General features: G+C 42.3%; 1 protein-coding gene across 1 annotated transcript in view; it reads right to left on the bottom strand.

The window, feature by feature from the left end:
* hcn4 (hyperpolarization activated cyclic nucleotide-gated potassium channel 4) overlaps positions 1 to 17,319 on the bottom strand; it is a 354,702-nt gene that overhangs the window by 131,738 nt on the left and 205,645 nt on the right. The gene's annotated exons all lie outside the window — the stretch shown is intronic.

The following is a 17,319-nucleotide window of genomic DNA, read 5'->3' as shown; positions in this document are numbered from 1 at the left end:
ACGATGCATCAATACAGGTGATTGTTACAAGTCCATTTCAAGGAAATAAATATTGATGTTTTAAAAACAGTTCACATTGTACAAGAGGAAATGGTGGCGGTCTTAGAAAACCTAGAGTTCAATAAATCTTCAGGCCTCGATGTAGTGTATCCCAGGACCTTGTGTGAAGTTAGGGAGGAAATTATGGGGTCGCGAGCAGAAATACTTGTATCATCTATCAACATGGGTGAAGTCCAGGGGACTGGAGGGAGGCTAATGTTGTGTACTTGTTTAAAAAAGGCTGTAAGAAGAAACCTGGAAATAATAGACCTATAAGTCCGATATCAGTGGTGGGTAATTTGTTGGAGGGGATTCTGAAAGATAGGATTTACATGCATTTGGAGAGGCAAGGACTGATTAGGGATAGTCAAAATGGCTTAGGGGGTGGAAAGCCATGTTTCACAAACTTGATACAGATTTTTAATGAAGTAACTGGAAGGACTGATGATTGCAGAGTGATGCGCTTTAATGAAGTCTTTGACATGTTCCACGTGGAAGACTATTCGTAAAGTTAGATCAAATGAGATTCAGAGTGAGCTTGCAAATTGGATTCAAAATTTACTTAGCAGTAGGGGACACAGTGTAGTGTTGGAGGGTTGTCTTTTCGATCTGAGGTCTGTGGCCAGTAGTGTTCCACAAGACAAGAATTGTATCCACATTCATTTGTCATTTATGTAAATAATTTGGGTGCAGAGGTGTGGTTAGTACATTTGCAGATGACATGAAGATTGGGGGTATAGAGGACAGTGAAGAAGGTTATCTAAATTTACAAAAAGATCTTGATAAATTGGATCAATAGGCTGAGGAGTGGCAGATGGAATTTAATTTAGATATATATGAGATATTGCATTTTGGTAATACAAACAAGGACAGGGCTTACCAAATTAATGGTAGGACCTTGGGTAGTGTTGTAGAACAGAGAGTCCTAGGGGTTCAGGTACATAATTCCATAGAATCCCTACAGTGTGGAAATTTTGGCCCAACAAGTTCTCATCAACCCTCAGAGCATCCCACCCAACCTACACATCCCTGAATACTATGGGCAATTTAGCATGGCCAATCCACCTAGCCTGCACGTCTTTGGACTGTGGGTGGAAACCCACACAGACACAGGGAGAATGTGCAAACCACACACCGACAGTCACCTGAGGGTGAAATCGAACCCGGGCCCCTGGCACTGTGATGCAGCAGTGCTAACCACTGAGTAACTGTGCCACTCTTTCTGTGTTTTCAAATTTGTGTCACAGGTAGACAGGATGGTTAAGAAGGCGTTTAGCACACTTGCCTTCATCGCTCAGACCTTTGAGTATAGAAGTTGGGACGTGATGTTGAGGTTGTACAGGACATTGATGAGGCCTCTTCTGTGACACTATTAAACTGGAGGGAATTCAGAAAAGATTTACCAGGATGTTGCTGGGTATGGAAAGTTTGAGACATAAAAGTAGGCTGGATAGGCTGGGAGCAAAGGAGGTTGAGAGGTGTATTTGTTGTGGTTTATAAAATCATGAGGGGCATAGATAGGGTGAATGACAAGGGGCTTTTCCCAAGGGTGGGGGTGTCAAAATTAAGGGCCTTATTTTTAAGGTGAGAGGAGAAAGATTTAGAAAGGACGTAGAGGCAACTTTTTTACACAGAGAGTGGTTCATGTGTGGAATGAACTGCCAGAAAAAGTGATGGATGCAGGTACAGTTACAATGTTCAAAAGACATTTGGATAAGTTCTTGAATAGAAAGAGTTCGGAAAGATATGGGCCAAGTGCAGGCAGGTGGGACTAGATTGCTTTGGAAACATGGTCAGCATGGACTGATTGGACCGAAGGTTCTGTTTCCATGCTATAAGACTCTATGACCCTCAATGGCTCATTATACAACAAAGGATATCTCCATGGGAAGCTGGAGCCAAATGCCAACAAACAGTGCAACAAACTGAGGCAATAGAAGTGATTTGAAAACCTAAGCATGTCAGAAATCTAAAGCAGCACAATTTGAAAGTGACAGTCTAGCCAATGCATTAAGCACGAGCGATTAAACCTGTAAATTTGAGGCTTTTACTTATAAATGTGATGCAATAGAAATTTTGTTTTTCTAAAGTTTGTTTTGCATAAAGTGCTGCAGAACCTCACTGACATGGCGACCGCCCTTTAATCAGATTCGAAAATAATTATAGGGAAAGGAATCTTTTGCTCAGGCACTGTTAGTTTCCACTGTGCTGGGCTCCAGGTCAGTTCCAATGACAGATATGATAGCAAGCCTGTTGTGTTTGTCCCTGAACTACTCGTTGCCAGGGAAACCAGGTTCTAATGTAGGTATGGCCACAACACAGAGCCACGGACTCGCCTTCACAATAAGCAGTGTCATTGTATCAGAAGACAACTACTTGGCTTTCGATATTTTTCGAGTGATATATGGAGAGATTCTTTTTTGTTTTAAATAAATAACATTAAGTGAAGTTTAGCTCACAGCTCAGGGAGGTCATTATGCCATTATAAATCTTGCCTGAGGCTTATCAACAATTGCAACATACATTAGAAATATTACAACAACAGCTGGAATGAAAAGATAAACAAACAGGAGGCTGGAAGAACACAGCAGGCTAAGCAGCATCTTGAGGAAAGCAGCAGCCAAAGTTTTGGTTATTACCCATATCATCCCAAAGAGGGTAATATCTGAAACATTGACCGTTCCTTTCCACCAGATGCTGCCTGGCTTGCTGTGTTCTTCCAGCCTCCTGTTTGTCTACCTGGCTACCAGCACGTTCTGTTTCCTTTTTTGGCTCTAACATGGAATAAAAGGACAGTTATACATCTTCAAGTAATTGTCTCTGCTCTTTGATTAATCCCATAATGGAAACAAAATGAGTAGTCATTGTTTACTTTGATAAAGAAAAATCATTAAGGCCAGAGGTAGAGAGCAGGGGAGCAGAACTAATTGGATAGTTTTCTCAAAATACCTGTACAGGCTGGATTGGAAAAATGGCCTCTTTCCATGCAGCATTCAAGTTGGAGGGTCTGGTACCTGATTTGCAAACCTTGTGACTCTCTGTTCCTTAATTATGCAAACCTCAAATCTTCTACCCTGGCTTCTGGACCAGAATTAGGAACCAGCCCTCCACTCTGGCAAAGCTCTGATGTACGAAAGCTGTAGCGCAATACTTATATCACAGAAAAATTTGATATATGTGGTGCTATGCACAATCTCCGGGCATCCCAAAGTGCTTTAGAGCCAAAGTGGTACTTTTGACATGTAATTAAGCAACCAACTTGCAAGTTCCCGAAACAGGAGTGCAATAATGACTAAATAATTGTTTTCGCAGTGATTAAATAGTTACAACTATCCGTCTTTATCACATTGCTGCTTCAGGAAACTTAGCTGTGCAGAAATTGGTCATATGGTACAACAATGACCAGAATTCAAAGCTAATTTCATGGGCTGTGAAATGCACCAGGGTTTTGTGAGGCTGCCCAAGTTCTGATATAAATGCAAGCTCTTTCATGAAGTTGAAGCTCAGTACCATTGCCTCAGCATATAATGTACATTTCAGTGTTGTAAGGTAATGACCACATCACATCTAAAAGAAAAACAGAAATCACTGGTGAAACTCAGCAAGTGTGCCAGCATCTGTGGAGAGAGAAAAATGGAAATAATGTTTAGAGTCCATTGACCCTTCTTCAGAAATGATCAGTTCTGCCTCCTATGGTGATGAAGTGTCAGACTGCATTGTATATTTGGAAAAGCTTCTGAAGAAGTCACTGAGCCTAAAATGTTCACTGTGATTTCTCTCCACAGACACTGTCAGGCTTTGTTATGTTTCTCCAGCAATTTCTGTTTTTGTTTCTGATTTCCAGCATCCACAGTTCGCTCAGTTTTTTTATTTGGTATTGTATATCTGTTCAGGATCTCATGGTTGTTTATGAAAAAGTGCAAGGGAGCTCCTGATTCACAATCACCATTCACTCATCACCTTGGCCATTTGTGGGATCCCTCTGCACACAAGTTACCTCCTCTGCATATCTACAAAACAACAATCATTATTCTTCACTGACTTTGGAACATCTTGTGGATGTGGAAACTGTTATAGAGCAAACCATCCAATTAGTCTAACCCCCCTGTCCTGTCCTTGCGGTTCAGCCAATGTTTCCTATCTAAATTGAGATCCAATTTCCGTTGGAAAGATACCACTGTATCTGCTTTCACAGTCTTCTCAAGCAGTGAAATCCAAACCATTGCTTGTTACAAAGAAAAGGAAGACAGGGTTGCATTTATATAGAGACAAAAAAGAACTGCAGATGCTGGAATCTAAGTTGGACAAATAGGAGGGTGCAAGATCACAGCAAACCAGGCAGTATTGGAGGAAAGGAGTATTTGGGTATTACCCTTCTTGCATTTATATGATCCTTCTCATGATGATCCAATGTACTTTGCAACCAAAGAAGTGTTTTGAACTGGAGGAACAGTTATAATTCAATTTCTTTTGTTCATTCGTTAGATTAGGTTTTATTGGCTGGGGCAATATTTATTTCCCATTCCTGACTGTCCTTGAGAATTTGGTGATGAGCTGCAATCTTGAGCTGCTGCAGTCTATTTTCTGCAGGTAAGCCCACAGTGCTATTAGGAAAATTAACTCCAGCATTTGGATCAAGTGACACTGAAGAAATTGTGATATATTTCCATGTCAAGCCAGAGGGGAGCTTGCAGCTGGTGGTGTATGCATGTATCTGCTGCTCTTGACCTTTTGGATGGAAGTGATTGTGGGTTTAGAAGGTGCTGTCTACAGGTCATTGGTGAATTTTTGCACTGCAGTTTGTAGGAAGCGCACAATGCTACTGCTGAGCGTCAGCAGTGAAAGGAATGGAAGTTTGTGGATATGAGGCAAATCAAATGGGCTTTGTCCTGGATGGTGTCAAGAGTCTTGAGTTTTGTTGGAGCTGCACCCATCAAGGGAAGTGACAGATATTCCATTCTACTCCTGACTTGTGCCTTGTAGGGCAGGCTTTGGAAAGTTAAGTGGTGAGTTACTCACTGCAAGATTCCTAGCCTCTGATCTGCTCTTGTGGCCACAGTATTTGTATGGCAAGCCCAGTTAAGTTTCTGATCCATAGTAATCCATAGGATATTGATAGGATATCTATCAGTATTCCCCTCACCCTTCTCAGCTCCAATGAAAACAACTTGGAGCTTATCCAGTCTTTGAAATATTCCACCCCAGGCAACATCCTGGTGAATCTCCTCTGCACCCTTTCTAATGCAATAACATTTTTCCTTTAGTGCAGTGACAGTGTTCCATCTGTGGCCTAAACAAAGTATAGTATAGCTCCAACATAACCTCCCTGCTCTTCTCAGCCCTGTCACAACTGAAAAAGACAAGTACCCTGATTACCTTTTTCACTACACATTAGCCACCTTCAGATCCCTCAGTTCCTCTGGGCTTTCTAGTGTCCTGTTATTGATTGAATACTCCCTTGTCTTGTTCCTTCATCCAAAGTTCAATCCACGGGGAGGCAATGCCCTCATGGCATTGTCACCAGGCTGTTAATCCAAAGACCCAGGTAATATACTGAGGGCCTGAGTTTGAATGGCAGATGATGGAGTTTGAATTCAACAAAAAAAGTCTGGGATTATGAGTCTAATGATGACCATGAATCCTATCACTGATTGTTGGGAAAAGCCCACCTGGTTCACTAGCGTCCTTCAGGGAAGGAATTTGCCACCCTTACCCAGTCTGACTTGCATGTGACTCCAGACCCACAGTAATATGGCTGATCTTTAAATGCCCTCTAGGCAATTAAGGATGGGCAATAAATACTGCCGAGCTAATGACACCGTCTTCCCATTAGAAAATAAAGAGAAACCACGTTACATTTAGCAGGGTTAAATTCCATCTGCCATTGATCTGTTCATCTGGCCAATCCATTTATATCTTCCTGTAACTTAACACCTTCTTCTGCACTGTCAACCACTCAGCTAATCTTTGTGTCATCCCTCTCACATTCTCATCCACATCATTTGTGAATATCGCAAACACTAACAGACCCAGCATTGATCCCCGTGGTGTGTCACAGCACACCGGGCTCCAGTCGCACAAACAGCCTCCTACCGCTAAGCCAATTTTGGATTCAACTTGCAAAGTTAACATGGATCCTATGAGTTTTACCTTCTTTGTCAGTTTCATATGGGGGGGCCTTGTCAAAGCCCTTACTGAAATTATTACAAACTGCATAAACTGCTCTACCCTTATCTAAACATCCCAAAAAAGTCTACTAGATTTGCAAGTCAAACTGATATAAGACATTTCATGGTCCAACCCATCTTCTATATTTCAAAAAGGGAGTTGATCTTTGCAAATGAGGTTAAATAAAAGGTCTTAACATAAAACTTCACTTTAAGTTGTGACTATTTTTGGTCACACTTTTAATGTTAATATTTTGCATTAGAATTCCCTACATGGCAATTTTTAATTGGAATTGTCAGTTCTATTGGTTCTCTAACTGCTGATTGAGGCAGATTTCAGGTTATGGAAAGGATTGTGACACAGCCTAATAGATTCTCTGCAGCTGTAACATTGTATTCCTTGATAATGGGAACTGCAGATGCTGGAGAATCCAAGATAACAAAGTGTGGGGCTGTATGTCACAGCAGGCCCAGCAGCATCTCAGGAGCACAAAAGCTGACGTTTCAGGCCTAGGCCCTTCATCAGAGAGCCTTGTATTGTTTGCTCTGTTCTATTATCCTAATGCACTTCGTCTAGTATGATTTGTCGACTGCACACAAAACAAAACTTTTCACTGTGCCTAGATACATGTGACAATAATAAACCCAATCAAACAGTCACAATAACTAGGCTAACAATTTAAAGACCCATGATGTTTCTCTCAGGACTTGAGTTCAAATCCCATTACGACAGCTGATCAAAGTTAAATTTAATTAATGCATTTTGAATGTAAAGCTGTTTTCAGCAATGGTGAGCTCGACAACTATGAAAGATTATAGTTAAAAACCCATCTGGTTCACTCATATCCTTTAGGGAAGGAAATCTGTCATCTGGCCTGCCCTGCATGTAACTCTAGACCTACAGAAATGTTTGTTGATTCTGAACTGTCCTCTGAAATGGACTGATGAATACCTAAGTCCAAGGGCGACTGGGGATGGTTAGCAAAAACCAATTTTGCCAGTGACACCCATATCCCATTAAAGTTTTTTCTTTTAAAAGCCACCAGGTGGCATTGTAGCTCCACTGAATGCTCTGAACACGATGAGCAATGTCATGGGTGATTTTTGCAGTGAGTGGCTGAAGTGATACAAGCTTGTATAACTTTTGTTCCTGCCAAAGAGGGAATAATGTCAATAAAAAGCTGCAGCAAGACTGTTCAGTAAAGATTTGCCCTTTTAAAACAGAATAAGGTGAGTTTCTTTTCTCGTACAGGGTTGTGAGTCTTTGTAGCCCTCTTCCTGAAAAGGTGGTGGAAGATGAGTCATAGAGTCATAGGGATGTACAGCACAGAAACAAACCATTCAGCCCAACTCGCACATGGGGACCAGATATTCTAAATTAATCCAGTCCCATTTGCCAACTTTTGGCCCATATCCCTCTAAACACTTCCTATTCATGTACCCATCCAGATGGCTTTCCAATGTTGTAATTGTACCAGCCTCCTCCACCTCGTCTGGCAGCTCATTCGATACATGCACCACCCACAGCATGAAAATATTGCCCATCCAGTTCCTTTTAATTCTTTACCCTCTCTCCTTAAACCTATGCCCTCTAGTTTTGGACTCCCCTACCTTGAGCTTGACTACTTATCCTTTTCCATGCCCCTCATGATTTTATAAACCTCTATCCTACCTGCTCCAGAGGGGCATAATTACAAAATTGATTTAATGTGATTTGATTTATTATTGCCAAATGTGGCTAGGTACAGTGAAAAGTTTTGTTTGGTGTGCAGCTGGGCAAATCATACATACAAACTGCATTAGGGTAATAGAACACAGCAACGAATACAATGTTATGGAGGCAGAGAAGGTGCACAAAGAGTGTGGTTAATATTAAATTTAAAATTAGAGAGGTCCATTCAGAAGTGTAATAACAGCAGGGAAGAAGCTGTTCTTGAATCTGTTGGTATGTGTGTCTAAGATTTGGTATCCTCTGCCCAACAGAAAAAGGTTGGAAGAAATTATAATCAACGTGAGAGGGGTCTTTTGATGATGTTGGCTGCCTTCCTGAGGCAGTGAGAAGTGTAGATTAAGTCAATGCATGGAAGGTTGGCTTGGGATCAGGTTGATGCTGGATTACATGAAATTTGATCCAGTGCAAAGGTAAATTATTTTATTCCAAATTCTTGCAATGGGTCTTAGATCTGTTGCCTAAGTTATGCTGAAACTTTCAATTTGACAAACAACCACACATCAGTGGGAAAGCAGTGGTGAAGGGCCTAGACCCGAAACATCTGCTTTTGTGCTCCTAACATGCTGCTTGGCCTGCTGTGTTCATCCAGCTCCACACTTTGTTGACACAAACATATTGCAGTTTGATGGAATCACAGAATGGTTATGGACAGAAAAAGACCACAGATTCCACCTCCCACCCCCTCCCCACCAAATGTCAAGCCTTCTCCCCATACCTCTGAACATTCTCCCTTACAGCACAGTCATCTGATTCGTCTTTTGAAATAACTCTATTGCATCTGTCTCTGCCACATTCTCAGGAATTAGATTTCAACCACTTGCAGAGAGATAAGGTTTTTCCTGAACGAACAGCCGAAGTGTTGAATTGCCACCATCTTCTCAAAGGCAACAAGGGATGAACAATAAATGCTTGCCTTGGTAACGACTTGAGTTTCCACGGCCGAGGCAATAATGCTCTATAAGCGCCCAAACTGGATTTTCACAGATGGGCAGATTGAAGACACAAAAGTACTTTCATTAATATTTCAGCCAGTCGATAAGTGTCTCATCTGCCTTCAAGATTTAATTCTTTAGTGTGACTTTAGTATGATCCTTTGACAGTGGAGTTGCTAATGCACAGAATGCAGCATAAAGGTTACAAACACAAATAATTATGGCATGGTAGGTGACCATTCAGCCCATCATGGCCATGTCTGGTGTGGAAGAGTTATCCAGTCTAACCTACCTTCCAGCTCTTGATCTGTAGTTCTGTAGGTTACACCATCCTTATATTCAACTGTGTACCTTTGTACACAAATATTTTTAGGGTACTTTGTGCTTGCTTAATATGACTCTATTAATGTAAGTTTGTCTTAAGGTGTGCAAAGGGCATTGACCTGCCTTACAGCTGTAAAATCCAGGCTCAAATCCCAATCCAGGATTTAATAGCCAAGGACATTGTGGTTATTGTGGCTAATCAGTACCATCTTGATGGTCTTGAGTACCATCTTGTAAATCCTCCCAACACAGGCCAATGGCCTCTCAGCCACATTAGGGGCATTTAAACAGTCCTTGGATAAGCATATGGATAATGATGGGATAGTGTGGAGGGAGGGGCTTAGATTAGTTCACAGGTCGGCGCAACATCGAGGGCTGAGGGCCTGTTCTGCGCTGTATTGTTCTATGTTTTATGTTCTAAGGGGGTTGGGGGAGATTCTTGATCAGCTGTGTGCTGGAAGGAAATTGGAGTTCATACCATTAGTATCCACAGCTCCAAACGACATGGTGCAGTATATATTGTTGTGGTGGCTGGCAGGTTTTCTTTTAACATGTGCAATGTGGATGACCCACTTTTCATTTGGTACACTTGTTGGCCATTCCTAACTGTCTTTGAACTGACCACCTCACTAGGTCATTTCAGAGAACAGTGAAGAATCAACCCTACATGTGGGTCTGGAGTCACATACAGAGCAGACCAGATAAGGACAGCAGAACCCCTTCCCTAACGGACACATAAACGTGGAAAATAGGTGCAGAAGCAGGCTATTCGGTCCTTTGAACCTCACCACCATTCAATATGATCATGGCTGATTAATTTCAGTATCTGACTCCCACTTTCTCCTTGATCCTTTGGCCACAAGGGTCACATCCAACTCCCTCTTGAATGCACCTCACGAACTGGCTCCAAAAGCTTCCTGTGGGAGAGAATTCCACAGGTTCACAACTCTCCTCTGTGAAGAAGTTCTTCCTCATCTCTGTCCTGAATGGTTTATCCCTAATTCTTGGACTGCAGCCCCATTCTGCGCTTGTCCAACATCAGGAATATTCTTCCAACAACTAGCTTGTCATGTTATACGTCTCGAGGAGATCACTCCTCTTTCTTCTAAATTTCAGTAAGTACAAGCCTAGTTGATCTAGTCTTTCTTCATATGTTACTCCTGATATTCCAGGAATCAGTCTGGTGAATCTTCGCTGGACTCCCTCGATAAAATTAATACTCTTCCTCACACCAGGAGACCAAAGGTACATAACCAAATGGGTTTTTACAACAATTACGAGGTCACTGTTAGGTAATGCTAATTCCAGATCTTACTGAATTCAAATTGCACCATCTGCCAGACTAGGGTTTGAATCTGGGTCCTCAAAGCTTTAACCTCATGTTCTGGACAACCAATGCATTGAATGTATCATTATGCCACCACCCCTCAGATAGAGTAGGTTGATGCCTATGGCATGGGGTTCAACTCGTATTCTAGCTGAACTGAACGCAGGATCTGCCTCTTTACTTTATCCATTATGGAGGATATCATGCTGTGAGCCAGATCAAGCTTTGGATAGAGAGTTCAAGAAGAAGAATGTGCCGAAGAGCTGTATTAATGCAGATGTAGAGGGGTTAAATTAAATGATGCTCCAATAAAGCTAAATTAAGAAAGGTGGCACAGGCATGTCAAAATCTTCTGCATTTAGAGCATTTTTGCTAATCTAAGGATGTCAAATGTTCATTCTGATTCCACTAATTTTAGTATCGCCCATTACACCTATCATCGAGCATAAAGGTGTTACACAAAGTGGAAAGGGAAAATTGATCACTGTCAAACAAAAATTCCGATGGATATAACAATAATGTCAGGGCACTGACTGAGTCACTCGTTCAGTTGAGAAAATAACAGAAGGTTAGGCTTAATTATTGTGTGCTTTTAAATGTAGCTTTCCTTTGAAAGAACACAGCTCTAGCAAAGATATTAATCGTTCTCAGAAAGAAGCAATGCCACAAATCAACTAGCACAATGACACTCCTCAGGTGGCTATATGTACCGAGCAGTGAGCCATATGAACTTATATTGTTCCTGGTTGGAGTCTTCAGTCTGATATCCACCCACCCAGTGGTCAGACTGGTCCAAGCGACCTCTGCTACGCTTAAGGAAGGGGGAGGGGGGAAATTGTCATGAATTTCTACACCTGATTTTGGTGCAGACACAAGCATGAGCTGTGAGCAACATGTGGACCTGGTACCAAAGGCTAAAAGCAAAAGGTAGTCTTTAATTGCACAGTAAAAGAAAACTACGATTTGGTGCTGATAAGTAGGGGAGTGGGGGGTTGCACACTAGCAGGAAATATCATAGAATCCCTACAGTGTGGAAGCAGGCCATTCAGTCCATCAGGTCCCCACCAAGCCTCCCAGGAGCAGCCCACCCAGATCTCTTCACTGTATCTCTGTAACCTTGCATTTCCCATAGCTAATCCATGGATTAGGGTAAGAGCATCCCACCCATCCCTGGACAAAGCAATGCAATTTAGCATGGACTGTGGAGGAAACACCAGAGGATGCCCATGCTGACACAGGGAGAATGTACACACTCTACACGGACAGTCACCTGAGGCTGGAATCGAACCCAGGTCCCTGACACAGTGAGGCAGCAGTGCTAACAACTGAACCACCCTGCTGACCATGTGATGCAAGTAATTAGGGGCTGTCATTCTTTTGTCCATTTAGATGAACAGAGTCTGGATAAATTGTAACAAGCTCAAAGCCACTTCTCTCCTATAAAGTGGCTCCTTTTACAGTTTTAGTTTGAACTTTAGCCCCCATACTCCTGATCTCTGGGCACCCAGTGCAGGAAGGAATGAGGAAATAAGGAAACATCTTTGTGGGCCCGGTCCTGGGTCTGCCCAAAGGTATCATTGAAAGGTCTAGGCAGTGAGCACCCAATAGCGTGCCTACCTTTCATGGTATGTCTGTAAGCAGGTGTCCTGCGAAAGGGAGCAGCAAAGTGTCTGCGGGTATACTTAGGCCTTCCATGACTGGTGGGCAGTCAGGAAATGGGTTTCATTAACCCTCAGCACAACATTCTAGATCAAAATTTGAAAGTTTCTGTCATGTTTGGGATAAGGGCCAGGTGTATCTCATTGCCTAAGAGATCCTTAATTGCAGCTATTAACCTGGGCCAACAGTAGAGCCCTGCCTGACAGATATAAAAAGGAATGATGGAAATTCTCCTCATTCGAGGAACTGTCTTTCAGCTGGCTGGTGAGAGTCCATTCACTGTGAATGTGTAAATAAAGGATAACTTGGTTACAGGATACTGGCCTCTTTAGCGTTATTTCAGCTTCCTTCGCAATTTTGACTTTTCTTGCAGGTGCCCTTCAGGGGCTTTTGGCCCTTATTCATTTTGTTTAGATTTTAGTAAATTGGTTTAATTTATAACAGTAGCTGAATGGATGGGAAAATAGCTGATTAATGTATCTCCTGCGCTGTACTTTTTCAGAATGCTGCCTGCCACAAGGAACATAATGTCTAGCCATAAAGACCTGCTTTAGAAATAGATGCTAAATAGGACCATGTTAAAAATGTACTTGACTAGACAGACAGTTTAAAAGTCCTCATTGACTTAAAGCTTTGGTTTGCTGTTTGGAAACTGTTATGGCGTAGTCATTCTTCCTTGACGCCAAACGAGGTCAATAATGTGTAACTAAAGGACTTCTGATTTCACACCAGGTCAACAACAACTTACATTTACATGGCACCATTAATATAATGAAAGGCATTTCACAGGAGTATTATAAAACAAAATATTATGTTGAGCCTCATGGGGAGATATTCCAGGTCAGATGGTCAAAAGTTTTGTCAAAATGGTTGGTCCTAAAGGAAAATGAAGCAGAGAAGTGAAAATGTGAGATGAATTCCAGAGTTAAGTTCCGAGGCAACTGAAGGTTCAAATAATTCATTATTATCAATACAACACTGGTTGGTACGACTAAAATAGGACCACTCTCAGAGATGGTGAAGCTGTTAGGCGAGACCCAGCTTAAGGCTAAATGTTACAGTAACTTCTCTGAGGCTATCCCCTTTCTCCTCAGGCTGCATTGTCAACAGTGGCATACTGCCTCTTTAAATCATTTGATGTAATGATTGATTACGGTAGATGGATAAGAAATCTACACTTCACTGTCTTACGTTTTCTTATTGAAATGTGACCCTTAAATAAGCATAGATAAATCTGAAGGTGATACCATGAAGTAGGGTGATTTGAAATATACAAACATTTTTAAAAAGAAGCAGAAATAGGCTTTGAATGCTGGACCATTCAGTATGATTATGGTGATGTTCTAGCTCAGCTCCACCACTTTGCTCCATCCTCATGATCCTGGATCTCCTTTGAGGCTGAATATGCAAAGATCCAAGCCTTGAAAACACTCAACAACTGAAAACGTAGAGCCCTTTGGATTAATAAATTCCAAAGATTCTCAAACTGAATCAACCCTACCACAAAATGACTGCTTCATATCCTGGGATAATGTCTGTCTGTTGGTTCTTGACTCACCAGCCAAGGTAACAGCCTCTGGTATCCCCTGTGTCAATCCTCTCAGATTCCTAGACGTTTCAATAACATAACCCTTCATTCTTCTAACACCTAGATATTTGATGTAATACACTCAAGCTCTCCACCAGGTGCAGCCTGCACATCCCAGAAAACTATCCAGTGACCCCTCACTGCAATCTACCTTCCTGTGGGTATGAATAGATTGCACCCTGCTAAGGGTAAAACACAATTCCGAAGAATAAACATGGAACAGAATGAAATGAACTTTGTGTGCCCCTCTCACCGATTTATATGGAAATGCAATCGTTCGTGCAATAAACTGAGGGGCTTACTCATCATCTTTGCACCCATTCGCAACCTGTCTCCCTTGTTATGATGAGCAGGCAGGGTGTCAAGCCTATACACACCTATTGAAGTTCTTAAATGGCTACTAGTGGGCAAGAAGGATGGTGCCTGCTATCTATTTGAATGGGTCCCCCATACAATTTAGGGGCACCACCCCTTCAGGAATGAATCCTACTCCCCACATCTTTTACCCATCCCAACCAAGACACAACTTCCCCACCCCAACTCTCACAAACCCAATCTCTTTTTGAGGTGTGCCAGGCAGGCTCGAGAAAAGATTCCTAACTTAGCTGTGAAGATTTTCTCCTGCAGAGGTCCCAGTAGTAGCAACTGTTCACGTCTGCTCTTGCTGGAGCTATCAAACTAACATCTAATTAGATTGGCTGGCAGATCTCCAAGGCAAGACCTCCCTCAAGATGAAGGCAGAAGGCCAAGTCTAAAATCTTTAAGGTCAGTGCCAGTGTACTATGGCTGTTGAGCAGTCAGATTTTGGGCCAATAGAATTTTTGATGCTGGGTAGTATTTCCTCTGGTAAACCCAGCTCAGGTCCCTCAAGCGCATCTAGAATCACATGCAATTATACGGAAGATACAACACAACAACAGACTTCTCAAAGCAAACAGCAAAATACCTGGATAATAAAATGTGAGGCTGGATGAACACAGCAGGCCAAGCAGCATCTCAGGAGCACAAAAGCTGACGTTTCGGGCCTAGACCCTTCAGAGTCAGCTTTTGTGCTCCTGAGATGCTGCTTGGCCTGCTGTGTTCATCCAGCCTCGCATTTTACTATCTTGGATTCTCCAGCATCTGCAGTTCCCATTATCTCTCAGCAAAATACCTGCTTCATTTGGGCCTCCATCCATCATCCTTCATTTAACATTAATTCTTTTGAAAGAGTAGAACCCAAATAGTTTAGCTATTCTTAAAGCCTAATGATAATGAATAGCCTCATAGATTTTGCATTGAATGATGCCTAATATCTGGATCATGTGGCTTGAATCAGAATAGGCTAACCTATAACCAAATGAATGCATTCTTCACTTCACAGGAAGATAGGAACAGGGGGTAGGTCATTCAGCCCCTCCAACTAGTTCTGCCATTCAATGAGATCATGACTGATTCATTGAATCAGAATCCCTACAGTGTGGAAGCAGGCCATTCAGCCAATCAAGTCTACACCAACCTTCCAATGGACAACCCGCCCAGACCCACCTGCTACCTTATCCCTGTAGCCCTGCATTCACCATGACTAAACCATCTAATTTACACATCACTGGACACAATTTAGCATGACCAATCCACCTAGCCTGCACATCTTTGGACTGAGAGAGGAAATTGGAGCACCTGGAGGAAACCCACACAGATACAGGGAGAATATGTAAACTCCACACAAGCAGTCGCCTGAGGCTGGACTTGAACGCAGGTCCCTGGCACCGTGAGGCAGCAGTGCTAACCTCCGTGCCAGCCTAACATATGCCCCAGCTCCATATACCTGCCCTTGGCCCATACCCCGTAATACATTTGCTTAACAAAAAGTTATCTAGCTCAGATTTGATATTAACAACTGTTCCAGCATTACCTGTCATTTCTGGAAAAGAGCTCCAATAATTTACCATCCATTTGTGTGCCAAAGTGCTTCCTAGCATCTCTCCTGAATGGTCTGGTCCTAATTCTCAGACTATACCCCTAGTTCTAGAATCAACAACCACTGGAAATAGCTTATCTTTATCTACCTGCCTTTTCTTGTTAATATCTTGAAGACTTCGATCAGATCACCCCTTAACCTTCTACGTTCTTTTGTTCTGGAGAGATCATTTTACTTCATTTTAAACAGCTGTTAAAATGAATCACAAAACTAAAAGACAGCAAGAACTGCAGATGCTGGATCAGAGTCAACACAGTGTGGAGCTGGAGGAACACAGCAGGCCAGGCAGCATCAGGGAAACAGGAAAGTCGATGTTTCAGTTGCTTGACGTGGCTTAATTTTTATTCATCAAAGGGACATCTCTCTTTTTTTTCTTGCTGTGAGCATCGATGAGGATTCTGTCAACAGCATCGCTGTAAGTTATCCCTGGCCGAGTTGAATACAGTGGGACAGCTTGCACAGTGACCACCTGGCGTTTGGCATGTAGCAGGGGCCATGGGTCCTGTCACTTTGTCAAATGTTCAAACGTTAATGACTGCGGTCCACAGCCCCAGAAAGGAAGTGTTCGCTTCAGCTTTCAAACCACCAGGCACAGTGTATTGTCTGCACTGCTTGCTTAGTACTGCCTTTCAATCACTACCATTATAAGTAATCAAAGTAGAGAACCTATGCATGATGCCTAGAGTGTGTTTGCTGCAAGTTAAAGGTGACAAATTGCCTTCTTTTGAGACCTCAGCTTTCTCTGTGAGTTGTGGGGACAAGACGGATGAGGAAAAAGCCAGCCTTAAGTAAAATACCTGGTGGCCCAATGTCGTATGCAAATGTTGAGCTTTCAAACAAAGTTCTGCAAGGCAACATGATCTGGGGTACCAGGAACAATCATCATTCAACCACCACGAATAAGGATAAACGTCAATTGTGCCCTCTCATCCTTTCCCCTTCATTGACTTAAACTCCATTAACCGTACCTTTGGCTATATTAAGTGACCCCTCCATCGCATTACGCCAGCCCCGACTCTACCTCCTTGCTCCTTAAAGCACTGAATCAAGATCTTAACCCACAGCTTCAAATCTTTCCATGGCATCCACCCCACACCACCTCAAGAGCCAAATCGTTCTTCTCCGTCCTTTAACCAGCCCAACCTTCAGCTGCCTCAGTCCCTCCCTGGACTTCCCATTCTCGTGCCACCGCAATTTTTGCTATTTTTCTAAGAACGTATTTCTTCAACGACATCGTTGGTCCAGTCTGCTAACCCTCCTTCTACATGTTACACCCATTCAATTTTTGCCTCACTTTACCTCTCCTTATTCATTTATGGTACTGAACAAATACAAGTTGCTACATTTGGTGCTCCCTGATAGAAGTAGTAACATTAATAGTGCTGATTTCAACACTATAAATACATCTCTTCATCCGGGTTTTAAGTTTATTGAAAATGATGTCTTTATGCAGCATGAATATTATTTTGAAATAAACCTGCGCTGTAATCATTAACCCTTCAGATAACTGCCATGATTGATCAACAATGTAGAACACAAACAAATTCATCCAGTCAGATGACTGCAGGCTTCTATTGAATTAATAGTGTTG

The sequence above is a fragment of the Stegostoma tigrinum genome, chromosome 36 (genome assembly GCF_030684315.1).
Source record: "Stegostoma tigrinum isolate sSteTig4 chromosome 36, sSteTig4.hap1, whole genome shotgun sequence".
In the NCBI taxonomy this organism is placed as follows: domain Eukaryota; kingdom Metazoa; phylum Chordata; class Chondrichthyes; order Orectolobiformes; family Stegostomatidae; genus Stegostoma; species Stegostoma tigrinum.
Note: the sequence above shows the minus strand (reverse complement) of the source record. Positions and strands in the feature narration are given on the sequence as shown.